At 43.0% G+C, this 23,166-nt stretch overlaps 1 protein-coding gene across 1 annotated transcript in view; it reads left to right on the plus strand.

Moving 5' to 3' along the window:
- The first annotated feature begins 4,049 nt into the window (after nucleotides 1–4,049).
- LMOD3 (leiomodin 3) overlaps nucleotides 4,050–23,166 on the plus strand; it is a 31,839-nt gene continuing 12,722 nt past the window's right edge. The window contains exon 1 of the mRNA XM_058678990.1: nucleotides 4,050–4,142. The gene's annotated coding sequence lies outside the window, so the exon portion shown is untranslated. The remainder of the gene's footprint in view (nucleotides 4,143–23,166) is intronic.

The raw sequence follows: 23,166 nt of genomic DNA on the forward strand, positions 1-23,166 counted from the left end.
CCTGTCTCTAATGATCTTCTTTGGTTACTTAAGTAACTAGCATTCTTTGGAGACGGTCCTATTTGGAAAAGCCTCATGGAATGCATATCTTTAATAAGCTTGAAACGCTGGTTCCAGTGAAATGAAGCAACTTGATAATCAAATGGTCATTTACAGAAATGCATAAACAGGGGGCTCCAGTGGTGCAATCGGTTAGTGCGCGGTACTTATATGACAGAAATGCATAAATAATGCAGGACTGACAATGAAGGTCCCGTCTACTTTTCAAAAGCTGTTACTTGGCCTTGAATGCAGGTCTGGCAATTTCTCAATAGAATGGAAGATTTGGGCTGAAGGTCAACCAAAAAATCTAAAGGCGTTTTTAACATCTTTCAGCCAGTGTTTATTGGGACAGTACCAAGGGTAATGGTGGCATGCCTAATGACATGACCAGATAAGCCTTGGAGGAGAAAATACTTCCAAGCCCAGAGTCCCTAGAACCTGGTCAAACATAGACCTGATTTTTTAAATTGTTTTTAAGATTTACTTATTTTATTGGAAAGTCAGAGATCTCATCTGCTGCTTTATTTCCCAAATGACTACAGTAGCCAAAGCTGGGCTGATTGAGGCTGGGAGCCAGTTTCTTCTGGGTCTCCCACCTGGGTGCAGAAGCCAAGAACGTGTGCCATCCTCTGCTGCTTACTCAGGTGCATTCACAGGGAGCTGAATCAGAAATGGAGCAGCCTGAACTAGAAATGGTACCCATATGGAATGCTGGCATCACAGGTAGTAGCTCAGAGTGCTATACCACAATCCCAAACCGTCCAAGAATTTTTTTTTCATTCCAGTCCATGGTGTATGTGTGTTTGTGTGTGTGTGTGTGTGCAAATTAATCCAAGATACATTGATTGCTAACCCTTCTCTGCCATGGGCTCTTCACTCATCAGCCAACTAGGAAAGGTTGAATTTGTGTGTAACCTCATCTGTTTACTTATTTTGAGTCACTCATTCACTCCATAAATGCCTGCAAAGGCCAGAACTGGACTGGTCCAAAGCCAGGGGCCAGGAAATTGATCCCCATCTCCCATGTGGGTGGCAGGGACCAAATTACTTGAGCCATCGCTTGCTGTCCCCCGGAGTCTGCATTAACAAGGATCTGGAGCTGACAGCTGAACCCCAAACCTCCGTTGCAGGGGTGTCTTACCCTGTTTATTGTCCCCTGATCTTTTCAACTTATACCCGATTTAATGAAAGGATAGTTACAATGCAGCTGATCCAAAAGAACTTAATAGAATATCTCCGGCCTTAGAAGCAAGGTTATAAACAGCATATTTACTTCTATGTCTGGCTTTAGTAAAGAAGTAAATGTTAAATTCCCTGGGCACATTATTGCCATTAGTTTGGTTTTCTCAAAGACTTGTTTATTTGAAAGACAAGGATAGAGAGAGGGAGAGAGATCTTCCATCTGCTGATTCATTCCCCAGATAGCTGTAGCAGTCAGGACTAGGCCAGGCTAAAGTCAGGAGCCAGAAACTTCATCTGGGTCCCCCACGTGGATAGCAGGGGCCCACACCTGTGGGCTATTCTCCACTGCTTGTTCACATTCCGTTAGCAGGGAGCTCGATCGGAAGTGGAATAGCTGGGACACAAACTGGGATGCCAGCAGCTCAGGAAGTGGATTTATCTACTACGCCACAATGGCGGCCCCTGCCATTCGTTTGAAACAAATAGTTCAGCAGTGGTGCTAATAACATTTCTCAGAGTCCACAGTCACTTGGGAAGGCTCTGGCCTCCTTAGCTGTGGAATGTAATGTTACAGGAGACAATTGACTTCCACTGGCCGCATTTCATTCATGATGTGGCTACTGCAATGAGGTCATTTTTTTAAAGATTCATTTTATTTATTTGAAAGGCAAATTTACACAAAGAAGGAAAGACAGGGCATCCTCCCTCGGCTGGTTTACTACCCAAATGACTGCGGTAGCCAAGGCTGTGTGAGGCTGACTCCAGCAGCCCAGAGTGGCTTCTGAGCCTCCCACGTGGGTACTGGGGCCCTAGGACTTGACTCATTCTCCTCTGTTTTCCAAGGGGCCTTAGTAGGGAGCAGGATGGGAAGTGCAGCAGTTAGGCCTGGAGCCCATATGGGATGTCAGCGCAGTCGGAGGCAGATTAATCTGACCTTAACATCCAAAGTCCTTTCTGAGGACTCTGGACTCTCAGTATCTCTTAACATCATCTCATTTTACTCCTTCGGTGTAGGAAAACTTGGGCTTCTAAAAACTTGTTACGTTAGAAAAGTAGATAATGTAGTGGTTCAAAGACACTTCAGATGCAGGCATTTGGCCTAGCAGTTGAGTTACCTGTGTCACGCACTGGAGTACCTGGGTTCAAATCCCAGTTCATACTCCCAGTTTTAGCTTCTGGCAGATGCACACCCTGTGAGGCAGGGGTAATGGCTTCCAGACTTGGCTCCCTGGCACCCACGTGGGAGACCTGGAGGGAGTTCCTAGCTCCAGTCTCAGTCACTGGAGTGATTTTAGACATGAAGCAGCAGATGGCAGATGGGGCCTTCTTCTCTCTACCTCTCTAATTAAAAGAACCTAACTTAACTTAGGTCTAATCCCAAGTTTAGTTCTCTTTAGCCATAGTCACTTTTTAAAATAAATTGATTTTTAGGCCTGATGTGGTGGCCTAGTGGCTGAGATCCTTGCCTTGCATGTATCCGGAATCCCATGTGGGCACCAGTTCGTGTCTGGGCAGTCCCGCTTCCCATCCAGCTCCCTGCTTGTGGCCTGGGAAAGCAATCAAGGACGGTTCAAAGCCTTGGGATCCTGCATCCGCGTGGGAGACCCTGAAGAGGCTCTGGGCTTCTGGCTTCCGATTGGCTCAGCTCTGGCCATTGTGGCCGCTTGGGAAGTGAATCAGATGTGGATCTTCCTCTCTGTCTCTCCTCCTCTATGTAAATCTGATTTTCCAATAAAAATGAATAAATCTTTTAAAATTAAAATAAGTTTATTTTTGATGATGTTTACGTAATTGAGGTGGATGTATGCCCATGTGGACTAACAATTAGGGAGAGAAGAGCTGAGGAATGGGAGAAAGTGGATGAGACCTTGGCTTCAGCTCTTCACCTGTCCTTCTTCCTGCCTGGAGGGTGACTGTGCTTGGGCAACCAGGCTTGGAGGGACCTCTCTGCACCTGAGGGATGATCTGGCAGGAGGCTGGCTTGAGGGACCAATATGGTTGCCTAGTAAGCTAAGCCTCCACCTATGGTACCCAGCATCCCATATGAGCACCGGTGCAAGTCCGAGCGGTTCCATTTCCTATCCAACTCACAGTTAACATGCCTGGGAAAGCATCGGAAGATGGCCCAAGCCTGGGACCCCTACATCCACATGAGAGACCCAAGAGTCGCTCCTGGCCTGACCTGGCTATGAGCATTGGGCCATTTGGGATGTGAACCAGGAGATGGAGACTTGGTTTCTTTTTCTTTCTTTTCTTTCTTTCTTTCTTTCTTTCTTTCTTTCTTTCTTTCTTTCTTTCTTTCTTTCTTTCTTTCTTTCTTTCTTTTTTCTTTCTTTTTTTTTCTTTCTTTCTTTCTTTCTTTCTTTCTTTCTTTCTTTCTTTCTTTCTTCCTTTCTTCCTTTCTTCCTTTCTTCCTTTCTTCCTTCCTTCCTTCCTTCCTTCCTTCCTTTCTTTCTTTTTCCTTCCTTGCTTTTGTCTTTTCTTTCTCCCTCTCTGCCTTCCAAAAAAAAAAGAGGCTGCCTTGGGCACAGCTTCCCTGCTGGGTAGATGATGTAACTGCTGTTAGTGGAAACCTGTCTGTTTGAGTCACTGATGTTTGGGTTTTTTGCCACCTACCAGGGCTAAATATCATGTTTCATGCCTGACCCAGCTGGGTTTTTTTCTTATTTATTTTATTTTATTTCTATTTTTATTTATTTAAAAAGTGGAGTGGCAGGGACAGATGTTACATTTATTGATTCACTCCTGCCGGATGGCTGCAACACCTGGACATCGGCCAAGCCGTCAGGAGCACAGAACGCAGTAGGAGTCTCTCCCATGGGTGGCAGGAGTTTGACCTGTCACTGCCTGCTGCCATCTAGGGTGCACTCATTTGTGGGAAACTGGAAGCTGGTTCAGAATTGGAGCATCTGGCGGAGGTGAGGGCAGTGGGGAGAGGTGGATGGAAGGAGGGAGTTGTAGACAACTAGAGAACTAGCATCTTGGGTCACACCTTATTATGTTATGCCACAGTGTCAGCCTAACTCCATTGATCCTTATTCCCTCCTTGGATGGCCCTCTTTGCCCGTCCCTTCCTCCTCCATCCTCCTCACCCTCTCTCAATCTCTTCCTTACTCTCTCTTTTTCTCTCTCCCCTTCCCTTCTACCCTCAGCTTCCAAACAGGCACAGGTGTGTAGAGGCCAAGGTGTAGACTCTGCAGGAGGGAGTGATGAACTAGAGCCAGGTCCAAGGCTTTGGATGTAGTACTTTTACCAAGTAATGAAGAAGTCTGTACTTTGGCTGTCTGTTGGTGGTGGTGTTGATCCCTATATATTTATAGTATTGGTCAAATCTTAAAAGAGTAAGAGATCACCCTTTAGCCTAGCAGTCAAGACACATTGGGACACCACATCCCACATCAGAATGCCTGGAGCTAAGACCTGCCTCAGCTTCCAATGCCAGTTTCCTGCTAAAGCACAACCTGAGAGGCGGGTGCCTGGGTGCTTGGGTGCCTGCCACCCAAGAGGGAGACCTGGCTGGAGGTCCTGGCTCCTGGCTTCAGTCTGTCCACTCATCAGTTTAGAGACATTTAGGCAGTGAGCCAGCAGATCAATGATCTCTGTCCATGGTTCTTGTCTTTCACTGAGTAAATTAATTCAAATTATGTTTTTTTTTTTTAAATAAGAGAAAATGAATGATTGACCTCAAAGAGCCCTAACTTTAGTTTTAAGCCACAAAATTCAGCTTATAAAATGTGTACAAGGTTTTAAATAGTGCTGAATATAGATTTTATCTGAAACACAAACTTGATTGATAGTGCCTGCTGGGTATGAGGGTCAGTCAAGTATTCTGGGGCTGTTCTTGGGCTTAGAGCAAGTACCATGATTGATTGGTAATGTCTGCCATAGACCTGACATAGGAGAACAGTGGTACAAGTGCCACGCATTTGTCATCCTGATCTGTAATATGAGTCTTAGCTGGTGGTAGTAGTTGTAATTTTCTGCTTGGTCATGCCCTGACATGGCCTTGGCAGGCCACTGAGATGTCTTAGTAGCAATTGGGTAGTTTTACTATTTGTTTTACCTAATTTACAAGAACTGTGCTATAAACAAAATTGTGTTATTTTAACTTTTACAGATTATATAGACATATTGAAATTCTCAAAAGCAGTTTTTAACTTTTTATGTATATTCTGATGCCAACAAAAACAGAAAATCTATTCAGATAGATGCAAGATTCATTTGCATCAAAATATAGTAGAGGCTACTTTTGTTTTTTCAGTGGAACTTTGGTATGTCATTTCATTCTTAGAAACACATTTTGAAAAAGGAAGGAACTCATAATTGGAGCAAGCATGCGTACGATGACATGTAAAAAGCCTCAAAAATTATTTTAGTGAGAAATGTAGTAGAATAATTTGTCTCCCCAACCCCAAATTACTATCTACGCAAGCACGCCAATATTGTGTCCTTGTAACCGTGTACCTTGTGCAGAGCCTGTTACGTGTATTCCTCTAGCTGCTGGCTGGCTGTCATGATAGAGGCACCATCTGACGCTCCATAATCCCCAGATTACATTTCAGGGGATTGCAGTTGGACAGGGATGGATAACTTCTTTTTTCTCAATTTTAGAATCCTCCTTCATGTCTAGAAGTAGTTTTCAAAGTGATGTGACTTGTGTTGCATGGAAACATGGGCTGGGCCAGGTCTGGGAATGTTTCAAAACCTAAGAAAATAAGCCATGGCAAAATCAATCACTTAGTGATGTTTATCAGGGAGAAAAATACCTGAAGCTAATGATGTGTAATCTGTTTTGGAGTACTTAGCATAAAACACTTTCAATAATTTAAAAATAGAACCCAGGAAATATGTGAAATACTTAAGGATTGATATTGGTACCAAGATTAGGGAGACAGTGACTGAAAAAAATCTTAAAGTTGGGGGTGGAGTGATCACAATTAATTCTTTAGTTCTAAGTCTCCTAATAATTTTGTAGCTGTTCGTCCTTCCTGGGTAGAGTAACCATCTGAACCCCATGGAAGAAAACAGGTATTTTTTAAAAAAGAGAATGCTAAAGATAGAAATGTATTGCTTAAAGATGTTCATGGCCTAATTAACTTCCTGTGAAATACAGTAAAATAAACCAGTGAAAAGGCTGTTATGTAATTCTCCATATTGTTTGTGCCATACAAACAGAAAGAAAAAAAAATATCTTCTGATGATCCTTGCTGTTTTCCCACCTCTAATTTCACACTTCCCTCTAGAATAAAGTAATTGTGACTTTTGCAGCATGCAGACCAGCTACAGTATTGTCAGTTATTTTAGACTCCCCGTTTGGCTATTTTGGGTTGAGGTTGAAAAGATGTCACAACCTGCAGCAGCCTTGCTGTGTAAGCTGACCCTCTGTTTGCTCACCGAGCTGCATACAATTGCAAGGTGGTGGTGTCTGTGTCCTGAGTGGGAGGAGAGATCCCCTTGTGTAAGCCGTGTTGCCTGACAGGTGCTCTAATGACAAGGGCAGGGAGCTGTGGCTTTCTTTGTGCTCATTTTGGCCTCACTATGTTTATCCAGTGACTTCCACCAGACTTACCTTCCATGTCTGCCCACTACCTGGAGGCTCATGTGTCCATACATCAGAACATTTGAGTGGTATTTGTGCTGAGCTGTGCAAATAAGAAACACAGAGTCCCTATCCTTAGAAAACTTTCCGATGCTTGAGACAGTGGCAAATTTTAGGCTGTAAAGAATGCAAGGTCTTACCAAGTAAATTTTAGGTCACTTCACTTACGGTTTTTTAAAAATGGTTTATTTATTTGTACTAGAAAGGCATATAAGATTTATGGAGAGAAGGAGAGACAGAGATATTTCATCCTTTAGTTAACCCCCCAATGGTTGCAATGGCAGGAGCTGAGCCTATCAGCAGCCAGGAGCCAGGAGCCAGGAGCTTCTGGGTCTCTCACATGGGTGTAAGATCCCAAGGCTTTAGGCCATCCTTGACTGCTTTCCCGGGTCAAGCAGGGAGCTGGATGCGAAGAGGAGCAGCCAGGGCACAAACCAGCGCTCATATGGGATCCCAGCACTTGTAAGGTGAGGATTTAGCCAACTGAACCATGGCACTAGGCCTCTAATAGTTATCTCTAATTTTACCCCACTCCACCCACCCCTTACAAACAGTAAAGAGGAAAATGTTAACTGAAGGCACTGCGGTTCAGAAAGCACCTGGCGTATCTGTCAAGCAGCATGCCCAGCCCTTACTAATGATTGCTATTGTCAGGCTGCAGTAAAGGGAGGATTAGCATGTTGCAACAGGCAACAGGAGATCATTAGCATTCACAACAAGCTAATAGCTAATCTCAAATGCAGAGGTGAGCACACACAAGAATTATCAAACAGCAGCAAAAAACTAAATATCACCAGAGGAAGGCAGCGAAGTTCTGAAACCAAGGAACTAACCCACAGGAGTCAGAATTACTGAGAGAAACCCTTGAGGGCATGAAATAGTACAGTGAGATATATGTAGAACAGGTTGTTGAGGACCCAGAGCAGACACTTGATGCTGATGGGAGGAGACTAAACCATCTTGGAAGAACTGATATTTAAGCTGGTTTTTGAATCACAGACTGGGGTCAGCCAAGAAAACAGGATTTCAATGCTTTTCCAGCTCTGGGTTGGCTCCCAAAGCAACCTGTGTTAGGTAGACCCATTTCATAGCATTGCACCTATGAGGCACCACCATTTTGAGAGGATAAGTGATTTGCTCTTAGGAAATTAGCTCAGGAGGAGAGCCAGGCTTCTGGCTTCTAATGGCAGGCTGCTACTTCCCAGCTACCTCCACTTTACATTAGTTGGCAAGTGCTAAGTGCCGTGGATTATGCCTGCTGAACTGGAGAATGGAAAAGGTACAGAGAAAGCAGTTCCTGGCATGCCTTAAAGAACATGTGATCTTTAAAAATTGTTGAGGCTGGGGTTTTCACCTAAGCTTTTGTTCAACAGAAGAATCTCTTAAAAAAATCAACAGTAACAAAAGGTTGTCAATTTAGAATTTATCTTGAGACTTGCTTACACATGAAAAAAATAGTAACAATGTCTTAATTTTGACACGATTTTACTTCTATATTGCTTTAATACTTCATTAGATAGCGTTCATCCACATTTAATAATGTTGCAGTTTTTCTATGAAAAATCAATGATTTGGTTCTAGATTAAACAAATGTTTGAAAAATATTTGTTACATGTTTGTCCACCCAGCAGATTTCTTCTGATATTCGTGGCCTCAATAACGCTCAGGGCACCTCATCTTGCCTTTAGGACAGGAGTGTTTGTGGATCAAAGAAGATGTTCCTCCTTGTGGCATGCTAGCCAAGCTAATCCGACTCTCATTTGCTAGAATTTGGTTTTCAAGCTGTAACATTAAGGACTTAAGTGGTAGGGAGTTTTGCTAACTAGATTTCTTCAACCCTGCCTGTTTTAGCAGAATGCATACAGAAAAAATTTCTCTCTTCACTTTTAACAGAGGCTCTCTCTCTGATCCATGCTGTTGGGTTTCTGTAGCAGTTTCCACTTCTCTCGCTCACGAAATCCATCTTCATGCAGTCAATAATATTTGAAAAAACATAAATCATGGGGCCAGAGTAATGGCTCAATTGACTTATCTTCCTCCTGCAAGCACCAGCAACCCATATGAACACTGGTTTGTGTCCCTGCTGCTTCACTTCCCATCCAGCTCTCTGCTTGTGGTCTGGGAAAGCAGTGGAGGATGGCCCAAATTCTTGGGACCCTGCAACCCTGCGTGGGAGACCTGAAACCCTCCTGGCTTCGGTTCGGCTCAACTGCAGCCATTGCGGCTACCTGAGGAGTGAGCCAGCAGACAGATCTTTCTGTCTCTTCCTCTCTCTGTAGATATTCCTTTCCAATAATAAATAAATGACTCTTTAAAAAGAAAAGGAATCCCACAAATCATTCTGTTTCCTCCCATTGCTTCCAGTTGCATCTAGAATGAAATGCCAATCCTTTACCTTGTCCTACAAGGTTTACATAATGTGGCCTCTGTCCACCTTCCCAGTCCTGCCTCAAACCATTCTCATTGTCACTCATGAAGATCCACTTATGCTGGAAGAAGTTAGGGTTGTGGGAAGAAGGAAGTAAGCTTGCGAGATTACAAGTCATTGGTGCAACCCACTGAGCCTCAGAAAGTGAATATTTACGACCATTCAGGCATTCAGCACATTTGAGCCCAGGCAACTCTCAGAGAGGCCTTGTGAAGATGCTTTGAGGAATAATGGCAGATCCATTTGCCCATGTGTACAATAGGCTGGTGCCGTGGCATAACAGGTTAAACTGTGGCCTGAGACACTCGCATCCTGTAAAAGTGCTGGTTCAAAGTTGCTGGCTGTTCCACTTCCAGTCCAGTTCCTTGCTAATGTTCCTGGGCAATCAGCACACAAGGACTCCAGTCCTCGGGCTCCTGCCACCCACGTGGGAGAGCCAGATGAAGCTCCTGCCTTTGTCCTGGCCCAGCCTGGGTTATTAAACCATCCCAGAAGTGAACCAAAACACAGAATATCACTCTTTCTGGTAACTCTGTTTCCAAATAAATAAAATCTAAGAAGAAGAAAACATAGAAGAGGCTCACCTAAATTTGTAAGCTCTAGGATATTCATTTTTTTTTTTTTAGGGTATTCATTTTTAAAAAACAAGTTTTTCAGTAATTCGTGATTGTGCTTGATACACAGGTACAAGAAACAGTGTTGTTACTCTTGTAGAAAGAATTTACTCATAGAAAGAATGACTCCCTTGAAAGTACAGAATGTATTCTGAGTCATAAATGATAAAAGATGAGAAACAGACTGAATTTTCTTGCTTAATAAGTGACCCATCTTTAGAAGCAGAGAAACTGAAAATGGGTCTAGAGGCAAACAAGATGAATAACGTGATCTAATTGTTGGGCTCTCCCAACAGGTTTCAGCAAAGAGAGAGAGCGGAAAAAAAAAAAAAAGGAAGCCCTATATTTTAAATATTTTTAACATTCGGGGGAAAAAAATCCAGGGGAAAACACTGTGATAAGGAGTGGCTTTCTGCTAGCAATTTCACTTTTTCCTTTCTGCTTATCTTTTTTTTCTGGTATGACATATACTTGCAGTTATCTGCAAAAGAGAATTCATCTGTTTCCAAAAATCATATTTTTCAGTCATTTCTTGGGAGAGGGCCCAAGAAGAGGCATGTCGGTGCCTTAGTGAGATTTGATTAAATTTTTGAGACGCAGCGCCTGGGTTCGGGTTCCTCTTCTAGTGTTTCTGGAAGCTCTGGCCTTGTCTCCGATGTCCCCGCCACTTCTTGAGTAACAGAACTGTGCTATATGCATTTCTCCTTGTGTTTCCATCAACTCAAGTGCCCTTTGCCTCCTGTCCTCGGGTGCCAGCAATGTTGTGTCTAGCCTGGAAGCTTTGTTCTAGGCTACGTTTGATTGAAAAATGTGTTGATGTGTTAAGGTAACATTTGTACTGAGTGAAATGCTTGCACCTTACCCGGACAAATAGATTGCTTTTGACAAATGTATCTACCTAGGTAACCAACACTCCCATCAAGATAGAGCTGTCACCTCAGAATGTTCCCTGGTGCCAACTTTCCAGTCAAGCCCCACCCTCCAGAAGCAGCCACTCTTGATCTCTATCTCCATGGCTTCATTTGGCCTGTTTTTGATCTTTATATAAATGGAAGCTTACTGCACATGCTTTTTTGTGTTTTCCTTCTTTCATTCAACCCAATGTTCTTGAAAGGCAAGCAATAGCTTTTTTAATTGCTGCATAGATTTCCCTTGTGTGCCTAGAGCACAATTTTTTTCCATTCTGAAGGTAGACTTCATATCCTTCATATTTTAAAATAGCTTTTTATTTTGCAAAAATAATTTGGAAAAAGTTGGATGGAATTTTTTTTTATAGCAAACGCTGCTGAATACACCATCAGGCTGTATCAATTCATTCGCTTCTGTTTGCTCAACATCTTTGTGATGGTGGCAAAATATATGTCATAAAATGTATCATCTTATTCATTTTTTAAAATGTATTTATTTATTTGAAGGAAAGAGAGAGAGAGATCTTCCATACACTGGTTCATTTTCTTTTTTTTTTTTTAATTGTTTATTATTTAACTTCAGTAATTACATTGTATTATGTGACACAATTACATAGATACTTGGGTTCTCCCCACCCCTCCCCAAACCCCCCCACCATGGTGGATTCCTCCACCTAGTTGCATAACCACAGCTCAAGTTCAGTTGAGATTCCCCCAACTGGTTCATTTTCCAAATGAGCACAACCACCAGAGCTGAGCCACTTTGAATTAGGAGCCAGGAGCTTCTTCTGGGTATGTGGGCCCAACTGCTTGGACCATTTTCCACTGCTTTCCCATGCGCACTAGCTGGCAGCTACACTGGCAGTGGAGTATCTGGGATTCGAAACAGCGCCTATATGCTTGCGTCACCAATGGCTTTACCCTCTATGCGCAATTCTGGCCCCCTGACACTCGTTTTTAAGTGTATAGATTGGTACTGTTGAGTAGATTCACATTATCACATAGCGGTTCTCTAGAATGTGCTCATCCTGGAAACCTGAAACTATCCATTAAACAATAACTCCGCCCCAACCCACAATTCGCTCCTCCCTAAGTTCTGCCAACTACCATTCAACTTTCTCTCTCTGTGATTTTGACTCTTCTGGGTACCTCACAAGTAGGATCACACAGCATCGCCTTGCAATCACAGGCTTATTTCACTTGCTATGCCAGTTGAGCCATTGTGTCGGGCCCGTCAGTATCAATTTTAAACAAGTTTGTGGAATAGGATGTAGTTTGTTTAATCAGCCCCCTATTTTACCACATTCAAATTATCTCCAGATAATTGCTATGAACAAAACTATGAAGGCTTTTCAAATAGTTGTCAGGATCATCTAAAATGAAGGATGCTACCTAAATATATTTCATTTTCACCTTTTTTTTTATCCTGTATGTGGTAAATATATGAAATTTATCGAAATTAACCATTTTGAAGCACTTAGTTTCATAGCATAATTCATACTGTTGTGAGGTTATCCTTGCTTTTGCTTAAGAATGAATTCCCACTCATTTCTCAGCTTGACTAAACCAGGTTGTGGTGAAATGTACTGAGGACAACCCTCAGGAAATGATTTGCAAAATATTTAAATACATCTTAAAATATCTTCACATTTTGCCTTTAGTAGGTTAAGGTGTTTTTTTTAACTCTAATATTTATTATAAATGTTTGAGCGCCCTCCCTTTCCACCCCAATGTGGAAAAGAACATTCCAAGCCTGTTACTTGAGTGGTCTTGATTGTTCTTAGAAGTTGTTCACCTTGTTACACCAGAGGTATAAAATTCTAAGGCCTGTCCTTGTCTACCTCAGTATGCTCATAAACCTAGGTGCCTGTTGTAGAGCCTGGCTTGCAGTGTTGTTCAGGCTATGTAAGGTTTTTTATTTTGTTTTGTTTGTTTGTTTGTTTAATTGGAAAGTCAAATATACAGAGTAGGAGAGACAGAGAGGAAGATCTTCCGTCCGATGATTCACTTCCCAACTGACCGCAATGGCTGGAGCTGAGCCAATCCGAAATCAGGAGCCCAGAACCTCTTCCAGGTCCCCCACTCGGGTACAGGGTCCCAAGGCCTTGGGCCACCCTTGACTGCTTTCCCAGGCCACAAGCATGGAGCTGGACAGAAAGTGGGGCCTCCAGATTAGAACTGGTGCCCATATGGGATCCTGGTGCATTCAAGGCTACTAGGCTAGGCTACTGGGCTATGCTACCGTGCCTGGCCCAAGGTTTTTTTGTTTTGTTTTTTAGAAAAATAACTGGGAAATGTTGTATTTTATAATATCTAAAAAGAAAGATACAGCATTTACATGCTGTTTTCACTAGTGTCATAAATATAAGTAGACTATCTTAAAAGGTGCTGGAGATTTAAAGGTCAAAGTATTTTGTCCTGCAAATATGATAAGATTTGCATTTAAGTTTCACCTGTTTTATTAAGTTGCTCATAAGCTATGTTATTAACAAAATTAAAGTAGTTGATTTTTTATGTTGATTTAAAGATTGGTTCTGGTTATTTTCTGTGTTTTACAATGTAAGGAACAATCACTTTTTTGGAAGAATAAGGCTGGATCCAAAAAAAAAAAACCTTCTAAAAAAATGAGTGCTATTCTCTCCACTTGAACTTGCAACATTTTGGAGAATTTGCTTCAACTTTTCTCTTCTATGCAAGCATGTACTATAACAGTTTTCGTTTTATTAGTTTACCTAGAATTTTGTGAACATTTCACAAAATGCATTGTAAGGAACTCCAATCCTATAGCATGTCTTATGGGAAAGATTTTTGTGGTCATCAGCTCAAAAAACACAATTTCTTAATTTAGAAATTCACAGTTGGCACTGGCATGTTCGAGTGTTTCTGGCTAAGACATTTCCTTAGGGTTTCTTTAAGCTAACATTCTCCAGACTGATTTGATCCAGGAAAGATTTTTTTTTTTTCATCCAATGCCTTAATATGCTCAATAGGTGGCTGAGGACAGGAGTCGCCTTGTTTCTGTTGATGGTATTACCTCACATTTTGCCAGTTTTCACCACTTTGTTGTTTGTACCAGTGTGCGGATCAAAGGCTTCCCTCACTTTATGATTCTGAGCTGTTAGGTATGTGAAATGTCTTTTTGCTGGCCTGACAGGAAGTGATGAAGGATGTCGTCTGAGGGCCCCGGCTTCAGCCTTCAGTTCAAATACAACAGAGGGTTGCTCATCTTTCAAGGGGCCTTGTGTGACAGAACTGACATGAACATTCTAAGTACTCCATACATGTGAGCAGCACAGAGGCTGCTGGACTGTCGCAGTAGTCAGATTAGCAATGGCTGCAGCAGGTATGGTAACAACTGAGCCAGGAATAGTAGTTACCAGCAGCAGTGGTAGTGGAGACAGGAGCCATGTCAGGAGCAGCTGCATTCAGTATGGTAGCTGAGTCAGTAGTCAGCCAGTACTCTTCTCAAACTCTTCAGGAGAATATATTGTTTACCTTTGTGAATAGCAAAATGTTCATCACATCTATTAAAGATTATGGAATGGCTTCCTAAACAATTAAGATATAAGGACAAATATTCTCTAGTAGCCCAAGCCTCTCTGAGGACGAGGCAGGCTGGGTATCTTGGCTCCAGAAAACCCTTGCCTCATCAGTTGCACAGCTCATCCTGAGGCCATGTGGCCATGGGTCAGGGAGATGGAAGGAGACAGCTAGGCGTTTATGCCACACCCACCCTCAAGCCATCTGAGCCAGTGGGCAGAGCCCTGGTGACCCAAGCCAAATTGCACAAGAGAATAGCATGCCACACACAGGACACGACCGACTGATTTAGTAACGTTTGGAAGTCATTTCTAGAAGTTGTGTCCATTTATAGCAGGTGGTTGAAGATGAGGAAAGAGATGGGGTGGCTTACCTACAGAATTCGTATCCTGAATGAATGTCCAGTGGACAAGTAGATCTATGAAACAAGTGCTTGCTCTTATAGCCAGGACTTCTCATAAATGTGCTGAGCTCTCAATACTGTTCTATGTGTGCTATACATGCTGTTTTAGAATAAAGTGGAAAAGCCATTTATTTTTTAATCATGAACAGATCTTTAGGTGGTACCAAGGACTCTCTAGGTCAAAAAGAGGGACACAGTTTGCTTGTGCAAGTACAATAATAGCTAATACTAAACATTTACTGTGAGTTATGTAATTTTGTTTACCTTTTTCTGTTCTTCAAAAATCCTATAATGGGGTTGGCATTGTGGATCAGCAGGCCAAGCCACTAACTTCCAATGCTGGCATCCCATATTGGAGTTGAAGTCTTGGCTGCTCCATGGCCATTTTGATGCTCCTGGGAAAGTAGCAGAGGATATCCCAAGTACTTGAACCTTTTTCACCTAGGCTGGGGGCCCTCCTATGGCCTGGCCCAGATCTGACTTTGTGGCCATTTGGGGATTGAACCAGTGGCCGGAAGTTTCTTACTCTGTGAGTCTGCCTCTCTGTCTCTCTACCTTTTAAAGAGATAAATCTTTAAAAAGTCTGTGAAATAGATGTGCTTAGAGTTGGCTGTTTGGCCTACTAGTTTAAGATGCCATTTGGGAAATCTGCAAACCGTGTTGAAATGGTTAGCTTTGAATACTAGCTCTGCTCCACTTCCAGCTTCCTGTTAACACAGACCCCATGGAGACAGCAGTAATGACTCAAGCACTTGGGGCCCCTGCCATCCATGTAGAATATGGGCTGGAGCTCCTGGCTTCAGCCTGTTCTAGCCCTGGGCATCGTGACCATTTAGGGAACGAATCAATAAGTGGACAATCTCACTTTATCTGTTACTCTACCTTTCAAATAAATAAATCTTTTGAAAAATAGCAAATGCAAAGTTGGGACTTAGAAGGGGCAAGGTGCATCAAACTTGGGCATGACGGAAAGCTTGGCACCCCTGAGGTTCTCAAGTTGGCAGCGGTTAGAACAGAAAAAATGAGACAGGAACTGGACATACAGCTTTGGGCCATCCTCTATTGCTTTCCCAGGCCACAAGCAGGCAGCTGGATGGGAAGTAGAGCAGCTGGTATACAAACTGGCACCCATATACGATTCTAGCATTTGCAGGGGAAGGGTTAACTAGTTAAGCCATCACGTCAAGATAATTTATTCTTAGCCTGCAGAAATTCACTGAAGGTTGTTAGGTAGAGTAGATTAGGACTTTTTCAAATTTGAGTCTCAAAAACTTAATTCAGGGCCCGGCAGCGTGGCCTAGTTGCTAACGTCCTCACCTGGAACATGCCGGGATCCCATATGGGCACTGGTTCTAATCCTGGCAGCTCCACCTCCCATCCAGCTCCCTGCTTGTGGCCTGGGAAAGCAGTCGAGGACGGCCCAATGCCTTGGGATCCTACACCCATGTGTGGGAGTCCTGGAGGAAGTTCCTGGCTCCTGGCTCTGGATTGGCACAGCACCGGCCGTTGCGATCACTTGGGGAGTGAATCAATGGACAAAAGATCTTGCTCTCTGTCTCTCCTCCTCTCTGTATATCTGACTTTGTAATAAAAATAAAATAAATCTTTAAGAAGAAAACTTAATTCAAACTGAACAAAGAATTGGGAAATCTGTGGTTCACATAAAAAGGAAATGGTCATTGTTTCAAAAGGGAACAGAAAATTCTCCTTTTTTAAAAATAAAAATACTTTGTCTGACAGGCAGAGAGAGCTTGGTTCACTCCACAAATGGTCATGACAAAACCTAGAGCCTGGGACTCCATCTGGGTCTCCTGTCTTCTGACCCGTCTCAAAAGCCTAAGTACTTGGGCCTCCATCTGCCGCCTTCCAGGTGCATTGGCAGGGAGTTTGACATGAGGGGCTGGCACCTGACCACTCCCTCTGCCATGGTACTTGCCCCAAAATTTTCCCTCTTAAGCCTACCCTTAGGCACTTACTTCCCCTCTTTCCAACTAGCCAACATTATCTATTTCTTATGTAGCTTCCCAGGGCTGTTACATACATTTTCAAGTGCATTTATTAGTTTTCCTATACAAACACAGGCTATAAATAGTGACTATCATCTCTCAAGAAACATAAGTGACTGTGTAGGCAACTTTTTCCTATCTTATTTGAATATACTCATCCTTACTAGAGTTTCTGAGTTGCAGAGACCAGCTAGGAATTGGTTTTCCTTCGGCACGGGCGTCTCCCACCTATCCACTTTGTGTCACCTTCTCTAAAATATGTGCTTCTTCCAGGAGAGGGAACACAACTCTGCAATCACTGAAGATCAGAGCTCTGGGATATATCCTTCACTGCTGGGACACATACTGGTGCCCTTATGGGATCTGGCACTTGTAGGCTGAGGATTAGCTTGCTACTCTACTGCATTAGTACCAATGTTCTACATTTTCAAAACATTTCTATCATGGAAACCATTACATGAACAGCAACAAACAAAATGCCTTTTTAAGAAGTCTTACTACTGGGGCCAGTGCCATGGTGTTGTAGGGTAAGCCTCTGCCTGTGGTCCAACATCCCAAATCCCAGCTACTCCACTTCTGATCCATCTCCCTGCTAATGTGCCTGGGAAAACAATGAAAGATGGGTCAAGTCCTTGGGCCCCTGCACCTATGTGGGAGACCCAGAAAAAGCTCCTGGCTCCTGGCTTTGTCCTGGCCCAACTCAGGCTAAGTGGCCATTGGAAGTGACTCAGTGAGTGGAAGGGTGGAAAATTCTCTCTTTCTCCTCTTACTGTAAATCTGCTTTTTGGGGAAAATCTTACTGTCTTTTTAGAAAGCCAGGCAGACTTTTAGATGGGATTCTGTGTGCAGGAACCAGAAAACTACTATTTGGATGTGAATACGAGGCTCTCCCAAGAAAGTAGTTTGAAGATTTGCTTGTAGGCATTCAGATTCAAATTAGATTCTTAAGAACTGTTTCTTTGCAAGCATTCTTGATGATCAGACTGATTTAGGAATTTCTGTAGGCAGCACCTTTCCCCCTGACTCGTATCTTGCTCCAGAGAGCAGGAGCTGGGCAAATCTCCCAGCTGCTTGCGCTGTGCGTTTTCTCTGTAGGCTGACAGTGAGGGTTTCCCTGGCATCACTAGCCTTGTTTGACACGGGGATGATTTAGCTGTTCTTCCTCTTGGCGATGCTCTATTGCTGCCACCTCAGGAGCTTCTCCCATGGAATGCAGCAGGACACCAGAAGGTAGGCGCTGCTACAGCATAACTGATAAAAAGAGCCAGAGGCTGGTGTCCAGATCCGAATTGGTATTTAGAGCCTGAGCCCTACTAAATTGGAAATCAAAAGCAGAATCTCATGTGCAGGGCCAAGAATCTGGTGGTTTTGTTTTGTTTTGTTTTAAACTCTCCCAGTGATTCTGGTGGGTGAGTCAATGTAGCGATCCCAGAGCCAGAGCAAGCCTCTTGCTTCACCAATCAGGCTTAGCAAACCTAAGCCTTGTTTAACTGTTTCCTTGAGTGCCACGCAGTGTGCTCAGTGTGCTCAGTGTGCTCAGTGTGCGCAGTGTGCTCAGTGTGCTCAGTGTGCTCAGTGTGCGCAGTGTGCTCAGTGTGCGCAGTGTGCTCAGTGTGCGCAGTGTGCGAGTCACTGGGAATACAAGGACATGATGGAGACAAAAAAGAATCAGGAGGCAAGTACTGGTTGCATTCCAAAGTGCAAACGAATATCTCTGAAAATGACAGGAGAGGGGCTGGTACCACGGCTCAGCAGACTAATCATCCACCCTGAGGTGCCAGCATCCTATACGGGCAACGGTTTATGTCCTAGCTGCTTCACTCTTGATCCAGTTCCCTGCTGTGTTCTGGGCAAGCCCCAGCCATTGTGCCATTTGGAGAATGAACTAGCAGGTGGAAGATTCTCTCTCTCATGTGTGTGTGTGCCCATCTATCTCGTTTTCTCTCTGTAACTCTGGCTTTCAAGTAAATAAATATGACTTCTCTAAAAAGTAGGACATGTACAGGGTGTCCCAGATTCTGTAAATGCTTTTGTTTTTCTTTCAGTGATTTCTGTGGCTATCTCTGAAATACAACATTGATATTTAATGTCTACTGAAGGCTTCTGCCATGTATTTTCCTGGTTAAGTTATGTGTATAAATTAATTCATTTACTTCTCTTGATAATCGCATAACCTGCATACTATTTTTGATGTGGATTAAGTAGTCAGTGTCACGTACTTACCTAGGAGTGGATCTGGGGCTTGAATACAGGCAAGCTGGCTTCAGATCATTCTCATCTATATTTAGATCTCTATTTCCCCAAGTATGAATTTTTGGAAGAGTAATTACACATAGAATTAATAGATGAGTTAACTAATTTTAGTGAGTTCAGTAAGGTTGGGATTAGTTAAACAAATGAGCTTCTTTGATATTCCTCAAAGTCTCAGAGCTAATATGCTTTACAAAGCCCTAAACCACAAATGCAGAAGGTAGCATTTCTCAAGCTTCCTTGAGCACAATCTTTTGGTCAAGTCTTCCTAACTCTTTAATTTTTACTTATTTTCTTTATCGGAAGACACGGAGATTTTTGAGCTTCTAATTTACTCCCCAAATACCCACAACAGCTAGTGGTAAAGTCAGGTCATGACCGGAGCCTGAAACTCCATCGCGGTGTTTCAGGTGGATGGCAGGGACCCACAGACTTGAGCCAATACTGGTGCCTCCCAGGGCACATGTTAGCAGGCTGCTGGAGTGGAAGGTAGAGGAAGGGCTGGAATCTAGACACTCTGCTATGGGGGATGTGGGCATTCTCAAGAGCAGCTTGACGATTGTGTCGAATGCCTGCCCTGGCTCAGGGTCTCTCGATGCCTGTTCTGTGTGCTAAGTCCATGAGTTGGTGGTCTGCACATCAACAGGCCGCATCTCTCACATCACAGCCAAGCTCTTCCTTTGCCTTTACTGGGACTAAAGGGAGAGCTCATGTGTGCGAGGCCAAAGCAAGGTTGCCCGTGTATTCTTGTGTTTTAGTTCATCTGCTGTCATTCGAGTACGTTGGTTGTAATTTCCCAGGGGATAACATAACCACACGTGAGAAAAGTCTCCCAGCCTGGAGGTGAACTCCTGGAGTGGGAAGAAAATACTGCAAGTTCCATTTAAAACTTCTCATATTTGATTCCCTCCTCATTTTGGGGGACAAGTTTTAAGACGTCATATATATACTTATCTTTTGGTATCCACAGGGAATTGTTTTCAAGGTCTCTCAAAGATACAAAAATCCAGATGCCCAAGTGTCTTCTATAAAATAGCATAGTATTCGCATATAACCTACATAAATCCTCTACAATATTTTAAAATCTGCATTGCTTACAATTCTTAATACAGTATGAATGCTTTATAAATAGTTACACTGTATCATGTAAGTTTTGAAAAATGACCAGAAAAAAGCTTGTGCACATTCAATGTACTGACACAAAATAAATTTTTAAAAAATATTTGTTCATTTTTATTGAAAAGTCAGATATATAGAGAGGAGAGACAGAGAGGAACATCTTTCATCTGCTGATTCACTCCCCAAGCGGCCACAACAGCTGGAGCTGCGCCGATCCGAAATCAGGAGCCCAGAGCTTCTTCCAGGTCTCCCACGCGGGTGCAGTGTCCCAATGCATTGGGTCGTCCTCTACTGCTTTCCCAGGCCACAAGCAGGGAGCTGGATGGGAGGTGGAGCTGCCGGGATTAGAACCAGTGACCATATAGAATCCCAGCAATTTCAAGGTGAGGACTTTAGTCGCTAGGCTATTGTGCCAGGCCCAGTTTTTATTGTTCTTAATCATGTGGTTAGATCTGGCAGTGCAGAACCCTTGGAGATAGAGGCCTGATATATAGTAATGGAATGATAATGTATTGGCATATGATTTTTAAAGATTATATTTTAGGGCCCGGCAGCGTGGCCTAGCGGCTGAAGTCCTCGCCTTGAACACCCCGGGATCCCATATGGGCGCCGGTTCTAATCCCGGCAGCTCCACTTCCCATCCAGCTCCCTGCTTGTGACCTGGGAAAGCAGTCGAGGACGGCCCAAGGCTTTAGGACCCTGCACCCGTGTGGGAGACCCGGAAGAGGTTCCTGGTCCCGGCATCGGATTGACGTGTACCGGCCCGTTGCGGCTCACTTGGGGAGTGAATCATTGGATGGAAGATCTTCCTCTCTGTCTCTCCTCCTCTCTGTATATCCGGCTTTCCAATAACAATAAAATCTTTAAAAAAAAAAAAAAAAGATTATATTTTAGGGCCCGGCACCGTGGCCTAGCGGCTAAAGTCCTCGCCTTGAACGCCCTGGGATCCCATATGGGCGCCGGTTCTAATCCTGGCAGCTCCACTTCGGATTAGAGCGCACCGGCCGTTGCGCTCACTTGGGGAGTGACTCATCGGGCAGAGGATCTTCCTCTCTGTCTCTCCTCCTCTCTGTATATCTGACTTTGTAATGGAATAAATAAATCTTTAAAAAATAAATAAATAAAAATAAAATAAAATAAAAAATAAAAAAGGATTATATTTTATTAGGAATGTGTTACAATAATAACAAGAGCCATTTAGCCAAACATAGAAAAGCATTAAATTTCTTCATATTCTTCGACTCAGCAATTTCACTTTTTGTAATTTATCCAGTCAGTCCTAAAAAAATAAACCGAATCTATATCCGTATGAAAATACTTCAAAAGTTTGTGAAAAAATGAAAGTAAAAGCTGTTTATTTAGCTGCAAGGTATTTTTAAAATCCGTGAATAGTTTTCATAATAAAAATTTTAAATGAAGTTTTTGAAGGCTTGAATAGATGGATTTTAGGAGGTTTCTTGCATCAATAAATTTAGTTTTTAATTTTTCATGAATTTTTATTAAAGATTTATTTATTTTTATTGGAAAATCAAATCTACAGAGAGAAAGATCTTGATCTGCTGGTTCACTCTCTAAGTGGCCACACTGGCTGGGCTGAGGCAATCCAAAGCCAGGAGCCAGGAGCCAGGAGCTTCTTCCAGATCTTTCTTTAGGTCATCCTCAACTGCTTTCCCAGGTCACAAGCAGGGAACTAGATGGGAAGTGGAGCAGCTGGGACCTGAACCAGCACCTATATGGGATCCTGGTGCATGCAAGGCGAGGACTTTAGTCACTAGGCTACCACACTGGACCCCTTTCATGAACTTCTTGAAGAGCCTTCATACTAAGCTTAGAGGAATGTTTATTAAAGAACTACTTGGGCTCATGCAAATTGAAAACACTGTAAATGGGACTGATTACACAAACTCTACAATTTATTTTTAATCCTTGATTAGAAAGGGAGAGCTTCAATAAGGGAGACAGAAAAGAGCTCTTTGACTTGTGGTCTGATTCCCTAACCGGCCTGAAACTCAAGCTGAGCCTCCCATGCAGGTGCAGTTGCCCAAGCACTTAGGCCATCAATTTCTGCCTTCACATTAGCAGAGAGCTGGGTTGGAAATTGAGTAGCTGGGATCTTTTACAAGATGTCGGGGTCACAAATGGCAGCTAAATCTATTACACTGCCACACCGGCTTCTGTACAATTCATAACTGCAGCTCCTTGCAGGAAGCCCTCAAAAAATACAAAGTAGGGCCTGGCACAGTAGCCTAGTGGCTAAAGTCCTTGCCTTGAACATTCCAGGATCCCCTGTGGACACTGGTTCTAATCCCAACAACCTTGTTTCCCATCCACCTCCCTGCTTGTGGCCTGGGAAAGCAGTCGAGGACGGCCCAAAGCCTTGGGATCCTGCACCCTCTTGGGAGACCTGGAAGAGGCTCTTGGCTCTTGGTTTCAGATTGGTGGAGCTTTGGCCATTGCAGCCACTTGGGGAGTGAATCAGTGGATGGAAGATCTTCTGTTCTGTCTCTCTTCCTTTCTGAATATCTGAATTTCTAATAAAAATAAATCTTTAAAAAAATTGTAGAAGAATACACACTTGCCTAGAGGAAGCAATCCTGATTAGATGAGCGAGGGAGTATACCCAGATGAAAAGATTGGAAAGGTAAACCAAAAAGCTAACAGGACAGCACTTAGTGGTGAGCTAAGTGGAAATTTTACTTCCTCTTGGCCTCTACCATTTATATTACCTTAATTTTCATACAATAAATATGTATGTCTGAATAAATATTTTAGCAGAGCTGCAAGTTTAGAGAATCTAAGAAGGTATTTGGTACCGTGCCTTTTCTTTTCTCCCAGTCAGCGTATTTCTCTTTGCAAATTATTCCAGGGTTTTGTTTTCTTGTATATCTTTCCAACGATACATTATGTTTACGGCGCGTCTTCTTTTGAACGTGTCAGGCCAATATTACATACACTGTTTTGTGCTTTGCATCACTTCGTACATCTGTCATTTCCCTCCAGGCTGGAATATTCCAGGATAGCTTTTGGAAAATGAATTTCTGAATCCAAAGAAAATGACCCTTTTTAATTTGGGTA

The sequence above is a fragment of the Ochotona princeps genome, chromosome 21, assembly GCF_030435755.1.
Source record: "Ochotona princeps isolate mOchPri1 chromosome 21, mOchPri1.hap1, whole genome shotgun sequence".
NCBI lineage: Eukaryota > Metazoa > Chordata > Mammalia > Lagomorpha > Ochotonidae > Ochotona > Ochotona princeps.